The sequence below is a fragment of the Furipterus horrens genome, unplaced genomic scaffold, assembly GCF_987537825.1.
Source record: "Furipterus horrens unplaced genomic scaffold, mFurHor1.1.pri manual_scaffold_9, whole genome shotgun sequence".
NCBI classification, from domain to species: domain Eukaryota; kingdom Metazoa; phylum Chordata; class Mammalia; order Chiroptera; family Furipteridae; genus Furipterus; species Furipterus horrens.
In genome coordinates this window covers 44,799,351-44,825,684 of record NW_028327179.1, presented here as the reverse complement: position 1 = coordinate 44,825,684, position 26,334 = coordinate 44,799,351, and the positions used below count along the sequence as shown (strand labels likewise).

The 26,334-nt window shown below is 34.0% G+C and overlaps 1 protein-coding gene across 2 annotated transcripts in view; it reads right to left on the bottom strand.

The window, feature by feature from the left end:
- The window catches only part of SEMA3C (semaphorin 3C), a 177,422-nt gene that overhangs the window by 138,868 nt on the left and 12,220 nt on the right, over positions 1 to 26,334 (bottom strand). The window contains exon 2 of one of the 2 annotated variants that reach the window (XM_090287287.1): positions 23,306 to 23,469. The exons of the other annotated variant lie outside the window; for it this stretch is intronic. The gene's annotated coding sequence lies outside the window, so the exon portion shown is untranslated. The remainder of the gene's footprint in view (positions 1 to 23,305; positions 23,470 to 26,334) is intronic. 2 annotated transcript variants of the gene reach the window in all.

Sequence of the window (26,334 nt, the reverse complement as noted above, 5' to 3'; positions counted from 1 at the left end):
AACCATGAAATGAACTCATGATTCTGATGATTTAATCTAATGCTAAATATTTTGAAATGTTAAAACATAAATGTACCAGTAAGAGAAAAATGGAGGATATAGAAACATTTAGGCACACAAGAAGTGACTGTGTTGTTTTGAAGGTCATGTGCATGGTACAAATTTACTGTGGCCATATGAAAAAGAACCGCAATCACAGCTGACTTTAGTCATTATAACTGATGATAGTACAGATTAACCCTAGGTCCCCAAATTCTACTGATTCAATACTGTATCAATTGGACCACTAAAATGGCCCCCTTAAAATCTCAAATAACCTCAATTTATAAAATGAGCTGTGCTAATCATGTCTATGAATACAGTCATCATTTTCTGGGCAGTGCTCTATTGGCCTGAAATACACTGGCATTTTCATTTTCTCAGATGCTGTACTGTAGAAAGAAATTTGAATCACTGCACAGTATTGAGTGAAACCTCAAAATACTTTCCGGAATTTTTAGGAAATGCATTTTTTTCTGGTATTTTACACTGTCAAATCTGCCTCATATAATTTACATATTTGCTAAAATGCAGTGATATTTTAAAAAACCATTTAACAGAGGTTCTGACTCATAGTAGGTAGTCATTGTACGTCTGGTGATTTGTTAAGTACTAATGTCAATGAAACATTTCATCTCAAACAGGCACACTAGGAGCCAGATTAGTGTTGGCTTCCCCCTTGTGGAGTCAGGATTACCTCATGTCTCACTTTAAACAATTTATTTTTCTTATATGCATGGCTGAGTTCAAGAGTTCTTTTTTTGTTTAAATTGGATATATTCTTTTTTCCCTTTTTTTTGTCCAAGTCTTACAATATAGAATATATATCCAATAGAACTCTGTGAGAGTTATCTGGGAAATTTTTATACATAAATGTTTCATTTGAATAGTTTCCACATAAAAAATGGATATACACATATAAAAATTAAACAAAAAAGAAAAGATCCTGAAGAGGTGACTTCTATCAGTTAGTGACATTCACCTAAACTCATTTATATAGGAGAAGGAATGACGGTAAACACACTTGACATAAAAGAGAGAGGATTCCATGGCATGACACTCCGTGACACACTCTCAGAGAAAACAGAAAGTTATCTTCCAAAATTGGTTTAAATGACTTCTTTCATGTTTTACTATTATAATACTTATATTTTCTTTTATTGGGTATTCATTAATATGCAAAAATACGCACTATAGGTACTTTTTGTATTTAGCAATCAATACAAAATGTACCTATTAATAAATGTTAATTATAACAAATCAACAGCCTCTTTCCAAAATTAAAAGAAAACAGCCTGGAAACGTTGATTCTGCCTAAACACATCACAGCATACTTGACATTTAGATTCTGTTTCAAACCTCAGAGGGCAGAAGTACACATGTTAGAATGCACCCTTGTTCCAAATCACAAAATGCAGTACTAGGCCCAGGAAAATCTGTGTTTGGAAACTGCCTGATCTGGAATAGTTTCACATTGGATCAGAGATAATGCACTCGGAATATCAGATAAAAGTAATTGCATAATACAATGGCATAAAAAAATTGGTTTTACCCTCATTATATAAACTTTTGAGAAACAGGCTAATTACTTCATCAATTCAATTTTGCATGTACTCAGACATAAGGTCACCCCTCTCTCTTTGGAATGACATTTTGTGTTTTTGTGCTATGACTCATGAATGCTTTTTACTGTTTCTCTCACCCTGGACACACACACAAAATGTTCATGGTTTGCCTTAAGAGATGCTTCAAAAGCAGTTTTACAGTGATTTACTACTCTGTAGTTCTTCACAGTATCAATGCACATCTTTAAATCATGAGGAAAAGACCCAATACATGAATAAAATTAACTTTTATCATCAACTAATCATAGTTTGCAAGAATCATCACTCATTTAATTTTCACTTGGTATCATTATTTCCTACAAGAAATATTTTTTTAGAGTCAATATTAAGTGTGAGGCACTGAAGTGACCATAATCTCTAGGACTGTAACATAATCTCTGGGGTTAAAGTCAATGTCCTGGCCATTTTGCAAGCAGAAATTTCATTTCAACAGGAAAACATTTTCTACGTTAACTTAGAACACTCCATTTAAATTTTATTATTAGTGAGGCAAATGTGATAACCACTACACTACAGAAACATGGTTAAATATTATTATTAGTTTTGAAATTTAATTCAAATCTATTAGTAAACTTATTTTCATTCTATAGTCACAAAAGTTATAATTAAAATAACTTAGCCTTAATTTCACATATATTAATATATTCAATACACTGATTTTTCTTAAAAGATATGAAATATTTTAAATATATGACCCATTTGAATTTCTATATTTTATAGGCAAGAGAACTGAGATTGGTCCAAGTTCATAAGGCTGTCAGTGAAAGAATCAAAGCAAAGATTTTTGACTCCACCATAGAAGACTTTTAACCATATAAATAGCCTCTGTTGAATTGCTACAAAAATTAGAGGCCCCATTAACCAACTTATCAAACATGAGATATGCTGTAAGAATATCTGATTTAAAAAAAATACCACTATGCTCTAATATGGTAAAGAAATGAATGAAACCTACATTTTATGAACTTTTGATGAGTGGTAAACCTTTTGCAACCATCTGAACAGGCCCAGCAGAGAGAAACTGCAGCCTGGAGAGGAAAGTTGACAAGAGAACAGAAGCATCCACTCTTGTACAGTGGCATTGTTTTTCACTGAAGCTGGGACACGGTAAGCAAGATGTAAACTGTAACCACATGTTCAACAGGAATATTGAAGCAACTGTGTTTCTCTGGAGAAGAATTTCTTTATGTGTTTATTACTGCTTTGATGTACACCATAAATGTCTGTATAAAGGTCACTAGATTGTGATGACACATCACAAATCAAGTTGTTAGAATACATTGACCATATAGGAAAACTGTGTAAAGAATTGGAGAATAATAAACATTAAGGTCAATGTATGAATCACACACACACACACACACACACAGATTAGATGCCCTTTAAAAAAGCCTTCTAAGGAAATCGTTGGTTCCCACAGGTATAATCTAAATATTGTACTGTTGAGTTTAAGTCATTTTTTAAATAAAATCATTTCAGTTGAAGGCTTTCACAAATTACAGTTTTGTGATAACGTCTTTAGGATGAAACAAAAAAAATTCTCATAATTAAATCTGTCAACTTTTAACATTCTGCAACTCAGGGTTTTCTCTTATATACTATTTCTGAAGCAGGATACCACCTGATGTCTGAAATATAATGTATTTTTCTGTTTTCAGACACTTGGGAAACAGATCTTCTTCCATTTTCCCTTCTTTGATCCCTAAGTCAATTGTGTAAAATGATCTCTGCCTTCTTAAAAAACCTGTACATTGGTGAATTCATATAAAAGGTAAAATTGCTTAAACTAAAAATTTTAATAGCTCCTTGATGAGTTTTAAATGCACGAGTCAATTCAAAGTGATGGTTACAGCCATGTAAATTTGTTATGTTTAGAATCTTCACAGCCATGTAAATTTTCTATGCTTAAAATCTGTTATTACTACCTCCCAGTTTAGACAGCTATGAACTCTGTCCCACACTCCCGTCCCCCACCCCAACCCCCTGCAAATACTTCATTTATAGATTTGTACGCCTTGCTGTCCAGTGATTCTGCCTTTGCAGTCCCTGGATCTAAGTGTCTTGTCATTGCACACTGAGCCATCAGTTTATACAAACCTGCTGTGTTAAGCATCTATTACAGCAAACCTGCTGGTGATATATTGATTTTTTAGTTTCAGTTGTCCCCCTTGAGACATTAGAGCAGCTGTGTTTTTTTGTAAGATTCCACTAAGTCTAAAGCAAACACATTATCTATTTAAACTAATTCAAATAGAGGGATAGTCAATCACTCCTGAATGCATCTCAAGATCTCCCATGGCAAATAAATATGAGAAGTTCTTTGGTGAGCAAGGATTCAGTATTCTAGAAATCAGTTAAAAGTAATATCCTAAAATTTATCAAACCAGACTTGTGCTAAAATGTCACCAGCATTTAGTCCATTCCTTAATGCTGAATAATTTGGTTGAATTTATAGTAGTATTTAAAAATCTAAGCCAATATATTCTTATAACAAGATAACAACAACAACAAAAAAGAATTGGAATATTCCTAGGTAACAAATACTGATCAATTTTTCTCTTTTTCAGACACTGATGACTAAGATAATTTTTTTACATATGTTTTTTAACAACATATGTCAATATGGTTTAGTCTTAAGATTCTTTAAAATTTATTTTTTAACTATAGTTTAATTTCAAAATTATTTTGTATTAGTTTCAGGTGTATAGCGTAGTGGTTAGACAATCGTATACTTTACAAAAAACCACTAAGATTTGTAAATATGTGTTTGAGTGTGTGTAACATCAGTGACAGATTATGTTAAACTATACCATATATTTCTAGCCTCTAAGTGCTTGGCTTACATGTACAATTACTAGATAGTTAATCTAAAATAGCTCATAAAAATATTTTTATTTATAGTAGTTGTATAATTTTATAGAGCAGTTCTAAAATGATACATCAAGTAAGTTAAAATTTTCTCACATGAAATATTTATTTTAAATGTTCACAAAGTTTTAAATGGACAGAGTTATTAACTATATAAACAGACAGGGCTTACCAATTTTTAGATAGTATCCAAAACAATTATTTAAATTTTGTGTAACAGACAGTATGAGGAAATAAAAGTCAATAAATAGAAAGAGTGACTCACTGAAACTTTTTAACATTTTTTCAATGTCTCTCACTATGGTTCTATCTTCTGTAAATTTATTAAATTTAGAATAAAGCAGAAAGATTAAATTGATGATTCAACTCCCTAAACCAAGATTTAATGGATGAATCAAATCCCCAATCAAAGCACTGGTAGAATGTCCAACAAATTACAGTATTAAAAACAGTACAGTAGCCTCAAGGCAAAAATTAAAGACTATCACCTTCAATCTGTCAAAATGCTAGGTACACATTTTACACTTATTAGAGTTAATCATTACATAGATTTGTTACATGAATTGAACGTACTGTCCACCTAAATAAAAGAGTAACTGAGATTGGAAACCTACAAGCAATTGCATGTCATGGAAAAATTCTTAAAAGACTTCAAATACATTCATCTCTCTAAAGCAATATTCATATGTTTAACATAGGCTGGTGTAGAAGCTTTTTAAGTCATCTTAGATATATGAATGAGAATAATTCTGATTTTAGTTTACTAGCAAAACTGTAAATAGTCTATATAAAGAATATGGTTTGGAGGACAGAATTATAGAGTAATACAATTTGTCTACCGAAGTCTCCTTATGTGTTTTAAAGATTAACAAATATATACATTTTGAAATAACAAAAATCATTTTAGAAAGCTGTCTTCTAGCATTTGCCTCCTTTAAACCACTTAAATTCAGAGATGGTTCATGAGATGACCACTAGGACACTAAAAATAATTTGTAGTCGATATGAGATTACTGACATGAACAGTAAACTTATAATACTAATGTAGTGAAAAAACATCTGAAAGAAAGGAGCTATATATTGGAAATCTATATTATAATGAACAAAGGATGAGGAAGATCTGGTATCATTATTACATTATCTATGACACTAATTCTGTTTTACGTCTCAAAAGCATAAGGATCCTTGAACTGGTTTTGATTATACTTAGACATAAAAACATTTAAAATATGTATAACCACAATAATTAAATAAATATATTAAATCTAATTAAAGAGATAAATTATGCAGTAATTTTTCTCATAATTAAATGCTAAAACTAATTTTGATTTGATCTTATATTTGAAATACATTTTAAATTTCATATAACTAAAATAATATAAATATCCTTTTTTATTTGATCTAATAATACCCTGTTTGAGAAAGGGTATTTATTTTTACTTTCATTTTGATATGAAAGAAAGAAAGATTGTGAAAATTTAAGAAATAAGATATAGCAAAATTAAAACTGGAATCAAGGTCTCAGTTTTACTAATTGTGTATACTTTGTATTACATATAATCACCTATACATAATCACCTTTTTGAGGTATGAATAAATACACAAATGATTACTTACTATTCATGATTTCCTTTTTATATAGGAAGTATCATTTTCCTCTTTCTTTTATTAGTACACATCCTTGTAATTGACTTAAAACACCTGTTATAGTTTGAAATTATAATTTAGTTTAACCTTTAAAATATATTCTTCTCAAAGAGGTATGGTTACAAATGTATTATTCATTATTAGCATATAAGTTATATAAACATATACATTACTTTAGATAACAACCACAAATAAAATTGTACACATTTCTGAATTGAATGCAATATTTTAAAAGTAGAAATGCAGTTATTTTAAGCATAAATATGGTGATAAAAATGAGGTTACCCCCTGTATTGTAGAAGAAAAGAAGCAGTCATTTGTAACATGCTCCTAAATAATACCCAACAGTATAAATATTTTTCACCTATGATAATTTTCAATAAGAAAAGCACAAATAACTAATTTAGTCAATTCAAGCACATGGAATTGGGAGTAGACAAACAATCATTCAAATTATACCTCTGGTAGCTTTAAGCAAATTCAGCAGTCATATCATTCAGTTTTTAGGTGCTTGCTTTTTTCATATGTAGTCTATTGTTCTCATAACTTGAAAAATTAATTAAAATGTGCAGAAATGAATTATATTAAGTGTATGTTAAGAAAAACCAGTTATTTTCAGAAGTCCAACATATTGAAGGTACTCAGATTGTGGTTAAAAGATCTGTTTTCTGACAATCTAGACACCTGTTCAATTTATCTTATCATATTTTCAATACATAAATCTGTATCACTTGTTGCTGTCACTTTTGGATAAAAGTTCACCATGGTTTAATTATGAGCAAATAAATAAATAAATAAATGGAGAGAGAAAGAAAGAAAGAAAGAAAGAAAGAAAGAAAGAAAGAAAGAAAGAAAGAAAGAAAGAAAGAAAGAAAGAAAAAGAAAGAAAAGGAAAAGGAAAAGAAAACTTGTTTTTATTTTGATCTCTTTAGTGGCTGATATGGAAAATGTTTCCTGAAGGAAGCTGAGGGTCTTCCAAGGGACCAAAGGTATCTCTCCATTTACCTGAAGTAGTCTTTCAACACAGACCATAAAGCTCAATAAAAAGATTAATTACAAGGTTAAAAAGCATATAAAGAAAAATGAAAGTAAGTACAGTACAGAAAACAAAATCTTGAAAGGGTACTTGGTAAAATAAACTTTGGAAACCACTTCTAAACAACCAACTCTAAAGGCTCAAAAATGACCAAAGCTGCTTTTCACTTGAGGTTTGGCTGAGTTATTTTATTATATATACTTTCTGCTTTTTAAATCTGGCTAAAATACACATGTTCACTGGTGACTGAACTTTGCCCAACCAGCTTGGCAAATACGAGCTACACAGTTCACAGAGTGCCAATGATGGCAAAGAATAACCAAGAGCTCAGTGCCAGAGAAACATCACAGAGAAAGTTTAGATTCTGCAAGGTTTGTTTTTCTAAATACTGTTCTAGACCATATGATATTATCAGCATATTTTCAGTTTCTCCAACATCCAAAACAACAGGCAAAGATCCTATGCATCAAGTAGATGTATTATATAAGTATAATGCTATTATTTTATGACCTTTGTGGTTTATATTTTAGAGTGTTTCTTTGAGAAGCATACACACATGTAACCTGTATGTTACCACAGGCCTCCCCACATTAACAAGATTTCATGAATTGTGCTTCAGATCCTGGACCTGATGCAATAAAAAATCTCCCAGGAATTGTTATGTCTAACTCCCTTGTGCTTTCCTGTGTTTTGCCCGTTGTTTCAAAGCAGTATGCATGCTTCTGCCCCATGTGAGATAGGGCTGTGATGTTCCACCTTCCTGCTGCTCTCCACAGATATTTTGAACACACTTAGTATTTTGTGACGCTTAGCTAATTTACAGATGGTTCATGAGTGAGACAGGAGGGATCTCACTGGTCATTGAAACTCTTCTGCCATCTTTCCTTGGCACCCCTTTTTGAGACCAAATTCCTGATATGTGTCCCACCTCATTGTGCATAATCTTTTGCAGAGTGAATCCAAACGCTCTCTCCTTAACTTCCGTTCTCCATGATACCTCCACTATTTCTGTAGTAGTAATAGCCTACAGGGCCAGCTTATCTTCTCCAGCTTCCCTTAAAATCCGATAAGTGGACTTCGTCTGTTATATTACACACACAGAGGAATGGGAGTGAGGAAAAGAACAAAAACGTAACACAAAGGAAGAAGACATAAATATGATTTGTTTTGACACTTATTTTTTCTTGTTTTAAATGCCTAATCACCTTAATATATAAGATCAATTAATAAAATACTTTCAAATAGGAAATATAAAATTAAAGATAAACAAAAATATGCAAATTATTTTCTTGAGTCTTGGGAAATATACTGTACACTTTCTGCTGAATATAATGGTCAAAATTAAATTATAAAATACAGAACTATGAGGACCAGTAATTCATTCTTTTAACTAAAATACATTCTACAGATTATTGAATGATTATACTTTCCCTAAATTAAGATTATATTTTCCATACAAATTAGAAAATGATATTACTATGACATTTACTGTTGAATGTAAAAAGCATTGGAAACTGTGAAATTCAAACAAGAATGATCAACTAGGAAATAAAAATATTTTTCTCTGATTCTTCTAAAAGTACCATGCTTCGGGAATAACCTCCCCAAAAGTCTGAAATAGTAAATGCCTTAAAAAACCATATATTCCTCCACTTATTTTTCTATTAGTTATAGGCTGCTTCATTTAGAAATACAGTTTTGCAATCACTGTCTGCATAATGGTAGAATCTTAGGACAACACACAAAATCACTAACTTCTATAAACATTCTCTTTACAGTAGACAATGATCTATTGCTTCAAAAACTGACTAAGATCACTTTGACACTTAATTTATCTTGTAGTTCTCTATACCTGCAGAGTTATATAGATGCTTTTCTTCACAGTATATGAACAATATTTCAAAGGTGGTCATAGTATATTCTTCTTTTCATGTGATTTTCTAGGTATTATCATAGACAAGTGTGTACATGTCCAAAAAAAAAAAAAAAGCGACAGAGGTAGATTCTAGATATTGTAGGAAATGATGTGCTAAAATCTTTAAAACCAAGGGGAAAAAAGAGCAAAACAGAGCATCTTACACATAACAGACACGGTAGACACTGATATTTGTTGAATTGAGAATATAAGCCACTATATTATTTTTGACAAATAATTCTTCAAAACCATGTTATCTAACATGAATTAACAGATATTTCTAAAGTTTCAGGAATAAGTATTTTGCTCTCCATCTACTAAAGTTCCTAATTAAATTCCCATTATGAATAACTGACTCCTCTGTTAGTTTGGGATGTATGGTTGCACTATGATCCCTTTTCCTCCATTTTTCTTTCTTTCTTCCTTTTTTTTAAGATTGTATTTATTTATTTATTGTTAGAGAGAGAGGAATGGAGGAAGAAATAGTGGGAGAGAAACATCAATGTGTAGTTACCTCTCACGCTCCCCCAACTGGGGACCTGGCCTGTAACTCAGGCATGTGCCCAGGCTGGGAATCAAACTGGCAACCCTTTGTTTTGAAGGCCAGCACTTAATCCACTGAGCCATGCCAGCCAGGGCTCTTTTTCTCCATTTTTCATTGCTTTAACAAGAAATAATTATATTTCTTGTGACTTTATTTTAAAGAAATATAGGACATTGACTATTCTTAAAGTATTTTCATATTCTTCAGAAAAGAATAGAAGCTATGAATGGTGCTTTAATGGATAGCACAAAGTTGTACTTCAACCTCATGAAATCTCCTGTCTCTAAACTCTATCATCAGAGGATGAGGAGAAGAGGCAGAAAATGTTATACCTGAAGAGTTGCTACTTATTTTTAAATCATAATTACCCCCTTTCATCAGTTGACTTACATTGGTTTCTATGTCTAGCCCTCCCTTTTCTCTTAATGTTGTACCTTGAACTCCAACCAACTGCCTTCCATGGCAGCTTGACTCATTATTTGAACAACATGTTAGCCAGGTTAGTTTTTCAAATTCCATTTTATCCTAATTCCTGTAATCAGTATTGTTTCAATTCATCACATGATGTCTTAGACTCAAACAGAACAAGCTGGTAAACTGATGTCTATATCATTGCTTTATTACAGATACACTCTCTACCTTCTTTCTAGTCTGTATATTCTTAAACTGTACTCTCTCTTCAAGTAAGACTCAGATCTTTTACACATTCACTTTCATTTTTCCTTTATCTCTTTAGCCTTTAACAGCAATCAGTAACAGTGTCATCTGTTGCATAGTTATTACTCTTTTCACCTCCTTAATGTGATTGTAAATGCTGGAAAGCAAGAAATCAATTAGTTACTGAGGTTCTGCTCAATACAGAAAATAATGCCTTAAATGTAGTAGGTTCTCAATCATAATTTTTAAAATTAGAAAATATCTAGAAAGGCTGAGAAAACTGTCATATCGATAGGGACCACTGTGTATTTTGTGTTCACTTTCACCCATGTTTATGTAAACACTAGGACTGAGATTCCATGAATAATTTAGGGAACAACGCTAAAGATATTTCCAAGGTATATCAAGTCCTGAAAAGAAAAAAAGAAAAAGAAAAAGAAAGCCCACCCTATCAAAAAATTAACTTAAATTGTCTTTCAGCCATTAACTTAAATTGTTCCCTGCATCCAACGTAAAACAGACAAGCATTTTGAAAATGGAAACAAAACCTTAAAAAATTACACAAGGATTTTAATGCTGTATTATGATTGAAAAGTAACTGAAGACATTTCTCTACTTTGAATACTACTGCTATAACTTATTTGAATTGTAATCTTTGTCACAGATGGTCACTGAGAAAACTAACCCTATCTTCCAAAGATAATCTATTTTTGTCATTGTTATGAAAGAAATATACAGTTTATAGTACAGCAAGATGATTCTTCTCTTGGTAGACAACACAAATACTGCAGACTAGTTCCTAAATATTGTGAATTACAGTTTCAATTATGGCAGTTGCATAAGAGAGTGTATTAGAATATACTATCTTTTTCTTATTTAAACATGGTAGCCTCTATTAATAAAGAATATAAAAAAACACAGTGAATTCAACTTGCATATGTACAGTTTAAAGATACACTCTTTGTGCCTCCCTAGTAAAGCAGACTATAAATCAGTTTTCATGTGTTAGGTATTTCACATTGTCATTTAAGTTGAATGTTTATTAGAATTGAATCTTTCATAACTTTTTCCACAATAATTATGGAAAAATTTTGGGACTGTGTAAGTTATGGATACATGCTTCTACCAACATATTTATTTTCTTTAAAACAAGATTCATATATTTCCCTAAAGTGCATGCTTCCAAAGTAGAGGGTTTAGGACCCTCTCTGATACTGACTATTTAGCAATTACTGGGTTTTTGGAGGCAGATGACTATAAATACTTTATTTTCTTCCCTTTATAGATGCTGACTACAACAGTAGGTGTTTTATAAAATCTACTTATTATTGTTATTTTGTTTCCAAGACCTCTCCTAATTCACAAGTCTCAATTTACTTTTTATGCTTATGTCTTTTAAAAGACTGACTGGCTTTACCCTTATCCTACGTCTCATCATCCTTCGAACTGCATTTCCCATTTCTTCATATACCCATTAACTGGATAGCTGGAGAAGTGAGTGACAATGATGTGGAAATGCTGTGGACGAGTGACAAGTATGTCCAAGCTCCAGTTATTCTGCCCAGTGGCCAAGACAGGTACTCTCTGTGAACCTCAGCTATAATATAGAAGGCCCAGATTAAATGATGTCCAATTTTTCTTTCAGCAATAAAATTCTGATTCTAAATATAGAAAAGTGACACATAGTGTTTTAGGCCACTAGGATGCCACTTAGCATTTTACTACAATTTGACTGTTTGAAATAAGACTGCAACATAAAACCTGTCTCAATCACTAATTCATCCAACCCACCACCATGACCTGATGGTTTCCTTACTGATTTATCTCAACACACACACACACACACACACACACACACACACACACACACACACTCTCGCTCTCTCTCTCTCTCCCTATACATACACATTCTTTTTGAAAGTACCATTTATTTTAGTTAAAACTCTTCCTAAACTAGCCTTTAGTAATGGTGCTTAATCGCTATGTGGCTTAAAGTAACAAACCAAAGAGTCTGTGTGTGGTGAGCATGTGGTCATGAACAAGAGGAAATCTGAATTTAAAGGGCAGAAAGCAATGGAAAATGGAAGCCAGCCGACTCACTCTGTTTTTCCAGCTGTTTCACTGGTTTAAAAAATTCTAATAAAACAGATAGTATTTCTTTATAGCCTCATTAGCTTCCCCTATGTAAATTGACAATGCAGGGCACTGTTCTCTGCATCCAATGTTCAAATACAGTAATCTTTTAACTTTTAAAATGTATTTCTTGACCATGCTTAACAAAATGGCAAACTTTCATAAAGGTATTAAATAAAACTCTACAGAAATTCTAATTTCTAACATGTACATCAAACTATAGAATGATTAGAAAATTATAGAGACTATTAAGTGTAAACATAAAAGGGTCTCAGTAATATATGTAATTTACTAGTTCTATAAGTAGAAACAATGCTGGACTTTAAAAAATACACAGAGGATAATGACTCAAAAATCTCTTGGTAAATATCCAAACAGTCGTCTCATTTTCAAAAATACCTTTTTCATCTCGAAGTATTAATGTAATGAATCAATTTAAGGCTAAGATGAAGTTTAGTCTATAGAAATTCTATCAAATGTTTTCATTTCAAAAATTTTATTCTACAACCCACCCTAAATATTAACTGATCTTTAGGTATATGATATTAGTATATGAGTAGTTTGTAGGCACTAAATTAATGTTTTTCATAATATTTCTTAAATGCTATACATTAAAAAGAGAACACAGAGAGTAGTTATGTGAATATAAGATTTGTGTTTAGTTTAGTTATTCATGTAGATAATACAGTAGTCAGTATTCTCGCACTAGTTTTAGCATAATCACAATATTATTCACATTATAACATGTTTACATTGTTTTCATTTTTGATTTGCTTAAATAGTAGTGCATTGTCATTGGATACATTTTTAATTCGTAATTATAATGCAATTTTAGAAAATTTGAAAATGCTTCAAATCTCAATAAAATCAGAATCATAAAGTGGTTATTCTAAGGTGCCCCTTGGTATAATCACCTGCATCAAATCAAAGCAACAGTAAAACCTTGTGCTGTCTTTCCTTTAGTCACTGCAACTACGGAAGTTCTTCCTCGATTCACTGTCCCCAGACGCTGTTATTTAAGTAGGCTTCGGTCATATACCTACCATCAAAACAGGTATGTGTCAGGTTACCTTTTATAAAAGGTCTACATTAACAAAATATAGTATAGAAAGGAAAACAAAAAAGTAGAAATCATCTTGGTAGCCACCTAGATGAGCGTAATAGTGAACTAGAACGTCAGTTAGACTACACTAGTAGCTCTAATAGTTAAATAGGCTCCCTTAAGACCCTCCCTCAATGCTAGTGGTCGTTCTTCAGAAGTGGCTCTCACAAGGTTGTCTGTTGGGCCCTAGTCCATTCCTCTCGATATCCTGTGACCCACTAGCCTACTTCTTAGTTTCTCTTCTTTCTGTGCCAATTTTTTTGCGTCCTGTTTCTTCCTGAATCAAGCTGCCAATACAGGAGAGCAGATGAGGCTGTGTGGCGGGGCGGAGGGCTGAGGAGCACCACCACCCTGAGCAGGAGATGGGGGAGCCAGGCTCAGAGGCCCACAGACCCCTTCAAGCAGCATATGCTGTGGAACTGTCCAGCAGCTCGCGTGGCCTGACTAAATCACATTCTAAACATTAGTATTGTAATTCTACTCACTTCTCCCCCTAATCTCCCTTTCAGTACTTGCTAGAAAAATAAAGATCTAAAGTGAACGAAAGCCAGACAAAACGATTCACTTTTGTTTCCTAGAGCGTGGGGCAGTGTATGGGGTCGTGAGGCAGTGAATGGGAATATTAAATGTAGGGATTTACATCAAAACATAAAACATATTGAATAAAAGAAAGAAAAAAAAAACAGCCATTAAAAAGTCAAAATTCCTTACTTTTGTTCCTTGTGGGATCCTACATTACTCCAGAGAGAAATAATGTCTTCTTCTTGAAGTGGGATGGGGGAAACTACAGCAGATGTTCAGAATTAAAAAGGCTGCTTAGGTAAGCTTTAAACCAGTCTTCAAACTAGCCTACATGCCCAGGTCAATTCAGGCCTCCCTTCCAAAACACTAGAGAAGAAATTTGAAAGATAGTGAAAATGAGAGGAAAACAACAGGGCACTCAGATAGAAAAGAATGCTCAGAGGTGAATAAGAGGAAAAATGAGAACCATGAGAATCAAAGAGCAGAATGATAACTAGCTGAGGGAAAACACCAGAAAACAGTTTGAAAGCTATTTAACTGATTGCAAGATTTGATATTGGGAAAAACAAGGAATTGAACAGAAATTCAGGCTAAGAAGCTAAGAAGGCTAAGAAGTTTCCCTTTACAGTTTTAAGATTAAAGCTACTGTGCTCTTATAAACTATAAAATTTTGAATTAACAATTGTTTTTAGTGTGTTAGGAAGTACTTTCCCTTAATTGATAGCATAATCAGTACAAAAAATAAATCAAATTTGTTGGAATGGATACATAATAAAATTTCCTTAACTATTAATAAACTTGAAAATTATCATTTTTTCCTGTGTAATTACAGCTTGATATGGCTTTTTATAAGCCTTATAGCTTATAAATTATTTTTTTGTCATTGTGCCATTCTCTAGACCAAGGGTAGAAAGCTCCATGTTGGTGATTCAGAAAGATTACACCAGAAACCATGATAGAAGACGGCCCTACACAGCCCCATATAGGCTTCCTAGATCCTCTTATTTTTCAAGAAAAAAGAGAAATACCGTCTGATGAAATTTCCTGCCACTAAAATGTTAGTAGGTAATTAGTTTATAAATATTATGGGAGCCGAGCACATCCTTTTCTAGGCCTATGACCCACAAGTTTCACCATATCTAGAATGTTTCTTAATATAACTAGGTGATACATTTCTAAGGGCATGGGATATATTCTTTTAATTCCCTCAACATATATACAATTATAAAAATAATGCCTAACATTTAGTATATTGTTACTGTGTGTCATACTAAGTGTTTTACATATGTTACCTCAGTTAATATTCATAATAGTATTGCCAGGTAGGAACTAATTTAACCTTATTTTATAGCCTAATAAAGTTTAAGAATCTGAGGAAATTTCCATGAGTTACAAGGCTCATAGGTGGCAGAGAGAGATTTCAAACCCAGGCCATCTGCTCCTGGGCCTGACCTAGGGTTATGCATTTGCCTTAGCAAGTGGAGGCTGTGCAAAACAAAATCAATTATTTCCATTTTGGTTTAAATCAGGGAAATAGTTAGGAGGGCCTATTCACTGTTGTCCTGCAAACTGTCCATTAAATTTTTAAAAAGGAAGCCTGCATATGTAACAAATGAATTTATAAAATATAATTCTTTCAAGACTAGCTTATTGCATGCTATAAAGACTCCATCACCCTTTTCCTCTTAACTACTGAGACAATACAGAGACAAGAATGAAGTATGAAAAACGCATAAGTTATAATCGTGGGTATGTTCCTTAGAAGATGCTGGATGCCTGAGTGGCTTCTATATCTTGGGAAACACTGCACTGTAATGCCTCATCGTACATTGCGCTCAACAGTTCTGGCATAATTGGGTGGGGGAAACGAGTCACAGTGTTGCCTGCTGAAAAGGATAGTATAAGGAATTAATGCACTTCATTTTGGTGGAAAACTCCAGAAATGAATTAGGAACCTGAATATTATAAAAAAGTGAAACATTTTTTTCTAATTGTCAATTTAGAATTCAATGGTGATTTGGGTTTTATCAACAACCCTGTAAAACAAATAAATGGTAAGTAAAATAATCCATGAAAAAGAAAAACTACCTTTGACTCATAACCCTATAATTTACTAAATGTGAAATTTACAAAAGTAATGTCATTCAACATTGCATTTTATTTTCACCATTCAGAGTACAGTTATAAAATTTGCACTTTGACATACATGGAAAATGCATGTTTACTAAGCCAGATATTGGTATTTTACTCCTTGGAAATACTTTAAGCATTTAATTCTCATTTGTCAGTTCCTCATTTACTTTACTTTGTCTATAAACTTTGTGAGACTTGCTACCAAGTTCTAAATATTCAATAATAGCAACTCTTGATAATGGCCAAGTCAAGTTTTTAATTCATGTTATTTTAATATGCACAAAAAATGACTATCCCTTATAGCCCAAAGTACTCAATTTGTGTTCTGTGTATTAGTTACCTGCCCGTAATATTGCTTACTTTACTTCCACCACATAACCTGGATACACAGTGTTCTCCAGAAATTCTTCCATTATAAGTATGAAGATATGTTTCATAAGCTAATGAAAGCCTGTGACTTTTCTGCCTGAATGACAGTGTAGAATTATAGTACAAAGGATGGAGACCTAAACCAAGTTAATTTGCCAAGAAGAAGATTAAAGGCATACACATTAAGAACTCTGAATTACTGAAACTTTATAATCCTGGATCAGTGCTAACCAGGGATCAATTCACTATTTTTGTGCCTTCTGACCTACTTCTGCTCCTCTCTAATGTGCAGATATAATTCATTCATTCTTTTATTTTTCAAGTATTTACTAAGAATCTACTATATATCATATATCATTAAATGGGCTGAAAAAACAATGACATACAAAAGAGGACCAGAACCTGTTCCCATTGCCACAGGTGACATTTTTTCTGAGTATGAAGAAACCTGGCCTGTTTTGTATCTGCTCCCACTCTCTTCACCACTGTCACCACTATATATAACCTCTTCACCTTCTAAAGAGTCTGTTACCCACAATTAGACCCAAAGTACATACAAATAAAATTGTCTGTGAGAGAATACCCATTGCGCAAACCTTTTTTAAAATCCTGTTAGCACCAAGCTTTATGCTAGGTCTGGTGATATAACCTAAATCAAGAACAAACTCAGTTTGTCAAGAATCGCAGATATCGTCGATTTTAAAATATAAAGGAAATAGCTAAGAGAACGTGATTTTCTAGCCCATGGCTTTGAAATGCATCTTATCGTTTCACACAGAAGTGAAGGGTATTTGTTCACTCTGAAAGGGCTGTCAACACTCAAACTGCATTTTGCCTATTAGCGATTTCTCTGCCATTGGAGATCTCAATTGTTGAGGAGAGGAGCTAAATTTTCATGTTTAGTAAAGACTTTATCCTGGAAAATGTTAGAGCAAATACACTGAATAGAGTTCTCTTGCATTGTTAAAAGGAGTTACTTGCAGATTCCACGTTTGCTAACAGAATTCCCACTTAACGCATTCGGGAGCCCTGTCCTAAATGTGACTGCAGAATGGAATCACCTGGAGTAGCTTAAAAACACTAAGGATTTAAAAACCTCTAGATATATTGACTTAATTGGTCTGAGTGTGGCCTTGGCATCAGGAGTTTAAAGCTCCCAGGTGAATCTAATGTGTAGCCAACATTGATAATCACTGTTCTACGAGCTTGGGTTTAAGTTTAACCACGTCAGTCATTCCAAAAACTTAGAATATTAATTTTTCCTGACCTAATTTCTTCTGTCTTATAACCTCATCATGGAGTTGCAAACTGCTGATGAGAAGGAAAGCACAAAGGTGTATCTGACCTCTGGTATGGGGCATGAAAGATGTTTCTGAAGACCTAATTATTTTGAAACTCATATTTAAGACAGGCTCCTTTATGCTTTTGCTCTATCCCTCAAATATGGTCAAGATCATGTGTGTGTGAGTGTGTGTGTGAGAGAGACAGAGAGGAGAGATGCATACACAACAGATTCCGATACCAGAGAAGTGGAGAGGACTCTAAAAACAATCCCAAACCCCTACTACTGCTATAGGCACTTTAGAATTTTTAATGGGCATTTGAAGACAATCTGGCAAACTGAGTCAAGCCTTTGTCAACTGATCAGTCAGACAGTCATAAGGAGGTGCTGCTGGGAATTCGGAGATAAGTAAGAAAACAAAGCAAAAGTCCAGCAATGGTGCTTTGCCTCAGAGCTTTGGAGAACCTCGGTTAAAAGCAATAATCTCTTCCTTGGCATTTCAATTGAACAACCCTCTCAATTCAGTTTATAACCATGATAAAAAATAAATGTAATTTCTGCTGGCAGAATGATTAATGTCCACAATGAGTTTAAAGCCAATTTAAGATAGCGTTTTTATTCCAAAATTGGCCTTTTCAATGAATTGATTGCTCCTTTTTTTAAAGTATATTTTATTGATTATGTTGTTACAGTAGTCCCAATTTTTTTTGCCCTTTGCTGCCCTCCACCCAGTACCCCTTTCCGTCCAGCAATTCCACCCCCCGCTTAGTTCATGTCCATGGGTCATGCACATAAGTTCTTTGGTTTCACCCTTTCCTATATTATTAACTTCCCCCTTTCTATTTTGTACCAACCAATTATGCTTCTTAATCCTTGCTCCATTTTCCCATTTTTTCCCCTTTCCCCCTCCCAGCTGGTAACCCTCCAAATGATCCCCATACCTATGATTCTGTTCCTATTCAGGTTTGTTTAGTTGGCTTTTGTTTTTATTTTTTGGATTCTGTTGTTGATAGCTGTGAGTTTGTTGTCATTTTAATGTTCATGGTTTTGATCTTCTTTTTCTTAAATAAGTTCCCTTAATGTTTCATATAATAATGGCTTGGTGATGATGAACTACTTTAGCTTTACCTTGTCCGGGAAGCATTTTATCTGCCCTTCCATTTTAAATTCTAGCTTTGCTGGATAGAGTAATCTTGGTTATAGGTCCTTGCTTTTCATCACTTTGAATACTTCTTGCCTGCAAAGTTTCTTTTGAGAAATCAGCTGATAGTTTTATAGGAACACCTTTGTAGATAACTCGCTGCTTTTCTCTTGCTGCTTCTAAGATTCTCTCTTTAGCTTTCACCTTTGGCATTTTAATTATGATGTGTCTTGGTGTGTTCCTTTTTGGATCTAACTTCTTTGGGACTCTCTGTGCTTCCTGGATTTGTATGTCTATTTCCTTCACCAAATTAGAGGAGTTTTCCTTCATTATTTTTTCACATAAGCTTTCAATTTCTTGCTCTTCCTCTTATCCTTCTGGCACCCCTATGATTCAGATGCTGGCACGTTTATAGTTGTCCCAGAGTTTCCTAAGCCTCTCCTCATTTATTTCAGTTCTTGTTTCCTCATTCTGTACTGGTTGACTGTTTTTTTCTTCCTTATGTTCCAAATCATTGATTTGAACCCCAGTTTCCTTCCCTTCACCATAGGTTTTGTGTGGACTTTCCTTTGTTTCATTTGGCATAGCCTTCAATTCTTCCCTTATGTGTTTGCCAAACTTAAGCATATCTGTCAAGTCTGTGAGCATCTTTATCACCATTGTTTTGAATTCTATATGTTAGATTGGCTTTCTCCTCATCGCTTAGTTCTCTCACTGGATCCTTGATCTGTTCCCTCTTTTGGGCCATACTTCAGTGTCTCCTCATCTTGACAGGCTCCTGTGTTTGTTTGCCTTGATTGCTCCTCTTTTATGGCACACATCCTGCAGGTCGCTTATCCTGCTGCCTAAAACAAGTGCTCGCTGAGACAGAGGACATGTACCATACTTTTCTTTTTACTTACAGATGTAGCAGGCAACATTTCACAAGGTAAGCACTGTAAAATATTCAGGCAATTCAATGCAGTTCTTGGGTATTTTTCTTATAGCTGAATAATGCGCTAAAGGAATCTCTCTAGAGTAGGGTGGATGAGTGAACAGCAAAAGAACAAAAGACAGGTGGACACAGCATCCTTTATAAAAGCCTAAAATCTTTTTCTCCTGTTGTTCTATTATTTGCCAACAATCAATTCTGACCAGATTTTCCAGTTTCCACTTTAAGGTGAACATAATTTATACTGTTGAAGTTTAATTCAGATACTACATACCTTGAAAAATGTTTATGCTAGTAATGGACCTAAGAAAATTTATCTTTAGTTATTAAAAATCTAATATTTTTTTACCCAGAAGCTATTTAGAAAGGTTTTACAACTCTGCCTTATTATCAGTATATATTGTAAAATTTGGAAACCAAAGATGGATATTTGTTTTAAAGGTAATTTCACCTAAGTGCTATGACACCGAATTTTATTTCCAAAGCACAAAGAGATGATGCATCTTAACACTAGACCACCTTTAAATCAATTCCTGCAACACATTCCATCAGCACCTGGGCTCTGAGGCTTTTACTATTTCATGAATAATTCCAGGCTAAGCTTGATAATCTTTCTTTTTTTCCCCTGCACTTCAATTAAAAAAGAAGAATGAAAGAGGGGATGTGAGGAAAATAAATTCAATTTGAAAAACTGCTATATAAGTGTATTTTACACATTAAATTTCTAATGTAATACCTGAATATCTATAATAAGTGCATGTGTAGAAAATTATCAAATAAATATCAGAAAATTTAAAATATATGATGACATAAACCAATGCAGATCGTTATAAGATTCCATAAAGACAAACAGTTGAAAATAAACACATTAAAAAGAGACACAGCTATTGCAGATATAATAAGAAAAGAGAGAAGCAATCACTTCCTTCCACCTAAAATCATAATATTTCATTATTCTGCAGCACGGCAACATGTGCTTTTTCCTTCAACAAAATATAGTCTATTGAATGTTCTTTTCCTTCAGTAACAGAAAATTGCTTGTACTACTGTAGATGACATGACTGAATGAATAACCAAAGTTTATCATACTAGCATAAAAATCTCTTTGCTTATCCTACTTCGGATATCAAAATAAAAAATACAGCTGCATAGAACATATGCATTATCAGATCCCCCTGAAAAATTAACATAATTATATTTTCACACGAAGGTTTTAAAGCTCCAGTCACATCAGCAGGTTTTGGGTACTAATGGAAAATGGAATTGATGCAATTATGTTGAACGGAGGCAGGAAGCATGGCTTTTAAGAGAATCAGCTTAAAGAAAAAAATCCCAGTTGCATGTGCATGAAAGCTGTCAAGATGCTAAACTAAAGATCTCCTCTTGGTGCCAGCTAAACCCCTGCCCGACTCCGGAAAGTAACTTTCTGAAGCCATGCCAAGGCCTTTCCTTGAAAATAACATCTTAATCGGTTTCTTCTAATAAAATTCAAAATGCTCTTTAGGTAATAATAATGCAGTCATTGTTTTAGTCCAGCTTAATGTTCTGATCTCTTGGAATGTTCTGAGTATTACTGTTCAAAGGGGAAAAAAAAGTCCCTGAGTTTGAATTTATGGAGCAACAATCTGGCTGGAGAGACCAACAAAAGTTGGAAACTCTTAATGCCAGAAAGACTGCTTCTATTTAAACCCAGATTTGTACATAATAGCAATGAGACTCCAATCTCTTACCATTTTTTGAATCATTGTTAAATAATGACATTTATTTTTTATTTTTATTTTTTTAATGTTTTATTGATTATAATGTTACATTTGTCCCAATTTCCCTTCCCTCTTCTCCCTTCCACCCAGTGGCCCCCCTCCCTCCAGTTGTCCCCCCCTTTTAGACCATGTCCATTAGTTGTGCATATAGTTCTTCTCAACCTCTCTCTGTCTATTCCATTCCCTCCTACCATGATCCTTAATTCCTATATCATCTCCCTCCCTCTCCCCCTTCCCCCTCCCTGCTGACCTCCCCCCAATATGCTCCCCATACCTATAGTTCTTTTTCCACTCTCGTTGCCTGTTTAGTTTGCCTTTGTTTCAATTCCCTAGCTTCTGTTGTTGTTTCTTGTGATGCAGTTTTCATTTTAGATTTCATAGTTTTGATCCTTCTTCTTCTAAACCAGTCCCTTTAACATCTCATATAACAGTGGTTTGGATCTAATGAACTCTTTCAGTTTTACTTTGCCCTGGAAGCACTTTCTCTGCCCTTCTATTCTGAATGACAATTTCGCTGGATAGAGTATTCGTGGTTGTAGGTTTTGGATTTTCATTACTTTGAATATTTCTTGCCAGTCCCTTCTTGCCTGCAGGGTCTCCCTTGAGAAGTCAGCTGATAGTCTAATTGGGACCCCTTTGTACATGATTCTTTTCTTTGCTCTTGCTGCTTTTAAGATTCTCTCTTTAACTTTTGACATTTTGATTATATTGTGTCTTGGAGTGGTTCTCCCTGGGTCCAGTTGTTTTGGAACTCTCTGTGCTTCCTGGACCTGTAAGTCTATTTCCTTCCCCAAGTGTGGGAAGTTCTGCTTTATTATATTTTCACTTAATTTTTCAATTTCTAGTTCATCTTCTTCGCCCTCTGGCAAACCAATGATTCTTATGTTGGGCCTTTTATAGCTGTCTCAGAGGTTTCTGATCCTCTCATCATTTTCCTTGCTTCCCGTTTTTTCTCTCTGCACTGGTTGACTGTTTGTTCCTTCTCTGTGTTCTGGTTTGTTGATTTGAACTCTGGATTTTATTTCCTCACCATCTGTCTCGTATGTGGTTTTGTTCCTTTCAGTATGAGTGTTTTTCGATTCTTTCTCATCTTTTTCCAGATCTTGTGTTAATTCTGTAAGCCACCCGATAACAATGGCTCTGAACTGAGCCTCTGACAGGTTTCTTATTTGTTCATCTGTCAGATTCTTCATCTGTTGCCTGGTGAGCTGCACCACCGGGATTTCTATAGTTGTCTGCCTCATTTTGACAGATGTGTTGTTTTCTTGGGCCGCCTATAGGGGGCAGTGCCTGTGTACTCGTCACGACCCAGCGACCGGCGCCTATCCGCAACCTATTTCGCAGCGCTGTGGCGCTTTGTGTGGGGGCGGGGGTCCAAGATAGATTCACACAGTTATTCCGCTAGAAGACTGGGATCTGTCCTCCCGCCTCCTGGGCCTCACTGTTCAAGGCAATGTGGTGGCTGCTTTCCCCAGCGTTGGGGTTGCAAGCTGCCGGGTTCGACTGCAGCCGGGATCGTTCTCCCTGCTGCTGGGATTGTTCTCCCTGCCGCTGTCCCTGGTGCGACGGCAAACAGCACCACCCACTTTCGCTCTTCCTACCTGCCCAAAGGGCGCCGCTGGTTTATAACGTCATACGTTGGGCTTCCATGTAGCTTTATTTTCTGGAATTTCTAGTTATCTTTTGTTCTGAAGTAGTTGTATTCCTCTCTAGTTGTAGAGGGAGACCGAGCGTGTCCGTCTAAGCCTCCATCTTGGCCGGAAGTCTAAATAATGACATTTAAGTGTGAATACAGAACTAGGTTGATAATGTTTAAAGATGGTTAAGTCTCTTACCGGCAATTGACACAAAATAAATTATTCAATAAGTCTTTTCAAAATCAAGGGATAATATAAGACATGAGGTTTTGTTTTTACTTGAATTATGACCACTAGTGTGTATTTAAGAGGTTGGAAAAGTTATAAAAAGAGCTCTAAAATAATCATCCCATCCTATTAACAAAACTAATACATGCCTGGCTATCATCTTAAGTATCTTCATTAAAAGTTTTCAATCCAGTCTACTGCAGATTTGTGTACATATAGACATAACTCTAATTCCATAATGAAATTCAATAAAAATATTACATACTTTATATAAGCCAATTTAATAATTACTTTGCTACTATTCACCTACTCATTAAATAAGAGGTATGTGAGTTAATAAGCATTATAGTTCCAGCCCTGGCCAGTGTGGTTCAGTTGATAGGAGTGTCGTCCAGTAAACCAAAAGGTTGGGCAGGTTCCGTTTCCAGTCTGGGCACATGCCTGGGATGCAATTCCATCCACAGTCGGGGGCTGCAGGGTGAAAGAGGCAGCCGATCCTTGTTCCTCTCTCACATTGATGTTTCTCTCCCTCTCGTTATTTCTCCCTTCTCCTCTCTCTAAATTCGATAAGCATGTTCTCAGGTGAGGATTAAAAAAAAAAAAAAAAAAAAGAATTATAGTTCTGTTGGAATTGTGTTTTTAAATGTAGTAGTCTCTACCATTTAAAAGAAGCTGTGGCCAGATATACCAGTATACCTGACCGTAAGAGGGTGTTTGACTCCCTTTACTTTGTTTCTAATTTTGTTAGTGGTGTCTTAAAATCTTCAGACACGTTGTGTTATCCGATTTCAGTATCAGTAATGAATAAAATGTCAACTTGGCGCACATCACATGGTTTGTAGAGTTATGTATATTTACAAAAGAGAAAAAGATTTTTCTAATCTAAATTTTATGAAATGAAGATTTTAGAAAGCAGAAGCATCATGTAATGAAAGATTATATTTCATATGCTATAATTAGGACTTTCAGTTGATGCTAACTATAGTAACAGCGACAACTTGGGTCGCGAGACTTCACTGGCTATAAAAGAAACAAGGATAGTGAAATAAATTTAGATATTTATTTATGATTCTTTTACATATTATTTGCCACATTTGCATTCCTGTTATCTGTACTAAAAATGGGTTACCCAGTTCTGGCAGGTTGTTATTCAGCAAGTCATTTTGTTCTATTACTAATCATCAGTAATGGGAGGGAGGCAAGGTTTAAATACATGTCACCAGAGTTTCTTATTCGCTCCAAGTTGTTTACTGTACATCCAAGTGTTACAGTAACATTTTAAGTACTAAAATGTTTGTGAAGCTAATTATTATATAATTATAAATTTGTGGTATTTGAAACTTCAAAGTAAGAAAACATAATATCAGAAACACAATAGTTTTTTTCCTGACTTCTCAGTTTTTGATATATGCATTTATAAGACATTGTACACTTAGAAAAGACTGAAGTCATGTTGAAATATAATGGATCTTACTCATAGATTATATGTATATATGTGTATGTGTATAGATAGTGCATTTACTTTTATCAGATATATATCCCCTCTCCTTAATTCTGCCTTTAGCAAGAGAAATTCTATACTAAGGAAAGAAGATATTTTTCATGAAACAATTTAGCAACAGCTTCTTTAACTCCTACAGAGGCTCAAGGATTTTTTTTTTTTTGTGAAATCAGCAGTCTAATCCTCTTAAGGAAAAAGAAATTATCTACTGTAAAATTATATTGCTTTGACTCTTTTGATTTATTACTTCCATATAAACTAGAAACTTGACATTAGCTTTCATTATACATAAAATTAAAAAGAAGCAATCTTATAATCAAAGTCTAGTATCTGCTCATTTTTTAATAAGAAAATAGTTTCAGGGAAGTGAAAATTTAAGAATTAATTAGGGAGAAAATTTCATATTTTTATTATCAATAATCTTAAATGCTGGCAAATTATAAAGTTGAGAAAGACAAGAAAATTAGGCACTTTTATTGACACTACTTCAAACTGGAGCATAAGATTATTTTAACAGTGTTTTCCTTCTAAGGCAATACATAAATGAGCACAGTAGAATACTTTAGGGATAGACAACAGGAAAATGGTATCCTGATATACATGCCACATCAAATGAAAAACTTAATTACAAGAGCAGTCACTTGGGAAAGGCAAGACAAAAAAAGTATGTTCATTAATTGACATGAATAGGCTAGAAATAAAAATATAAATCTTTGGTATTTATGTACCGCCTTAATTTTTTCAAAGATAATTGAAAGGCATTTTCTAATGTGGTATTAAATATATTTAAAGTTTCACATGTAATAATCCATAAGTTATTGCTAAAAATTAGTTAATTTAAAATGCCATATGCTTAAGCTACACTCTTGTGCATACTTTGGAAAACAAATGTGTTAATATTCATATTCATGGCCTAGCATCTCTGCAGACATTATAATATGTATTTTAAGAAGGTCTCTGATTCCCTGCAAGCACAAGTCATAATTAATTTTTTTCTTTCTTTTTTTGTTTTGTTTTCTGTTTCCCTCTTCTAGTCTTGTCTCTGCCACCATCAAGCTACAAGTTGTTAGCCAAGACATTTATCCCCTCTGGGTTTCCATGCCTACCTACTTCATTGGCAACCTGTAATAAGTGAGATATCAGGTAGAAATTTTCCAAAAAGTAAAATGCACTCTGTAGAAGTAATATGACTATTTTGTGCTCAAAGGCACTTAATTTCCACTGAATGATGGAGCATCAAAATGATTGTTTTTGAAAAGCATGA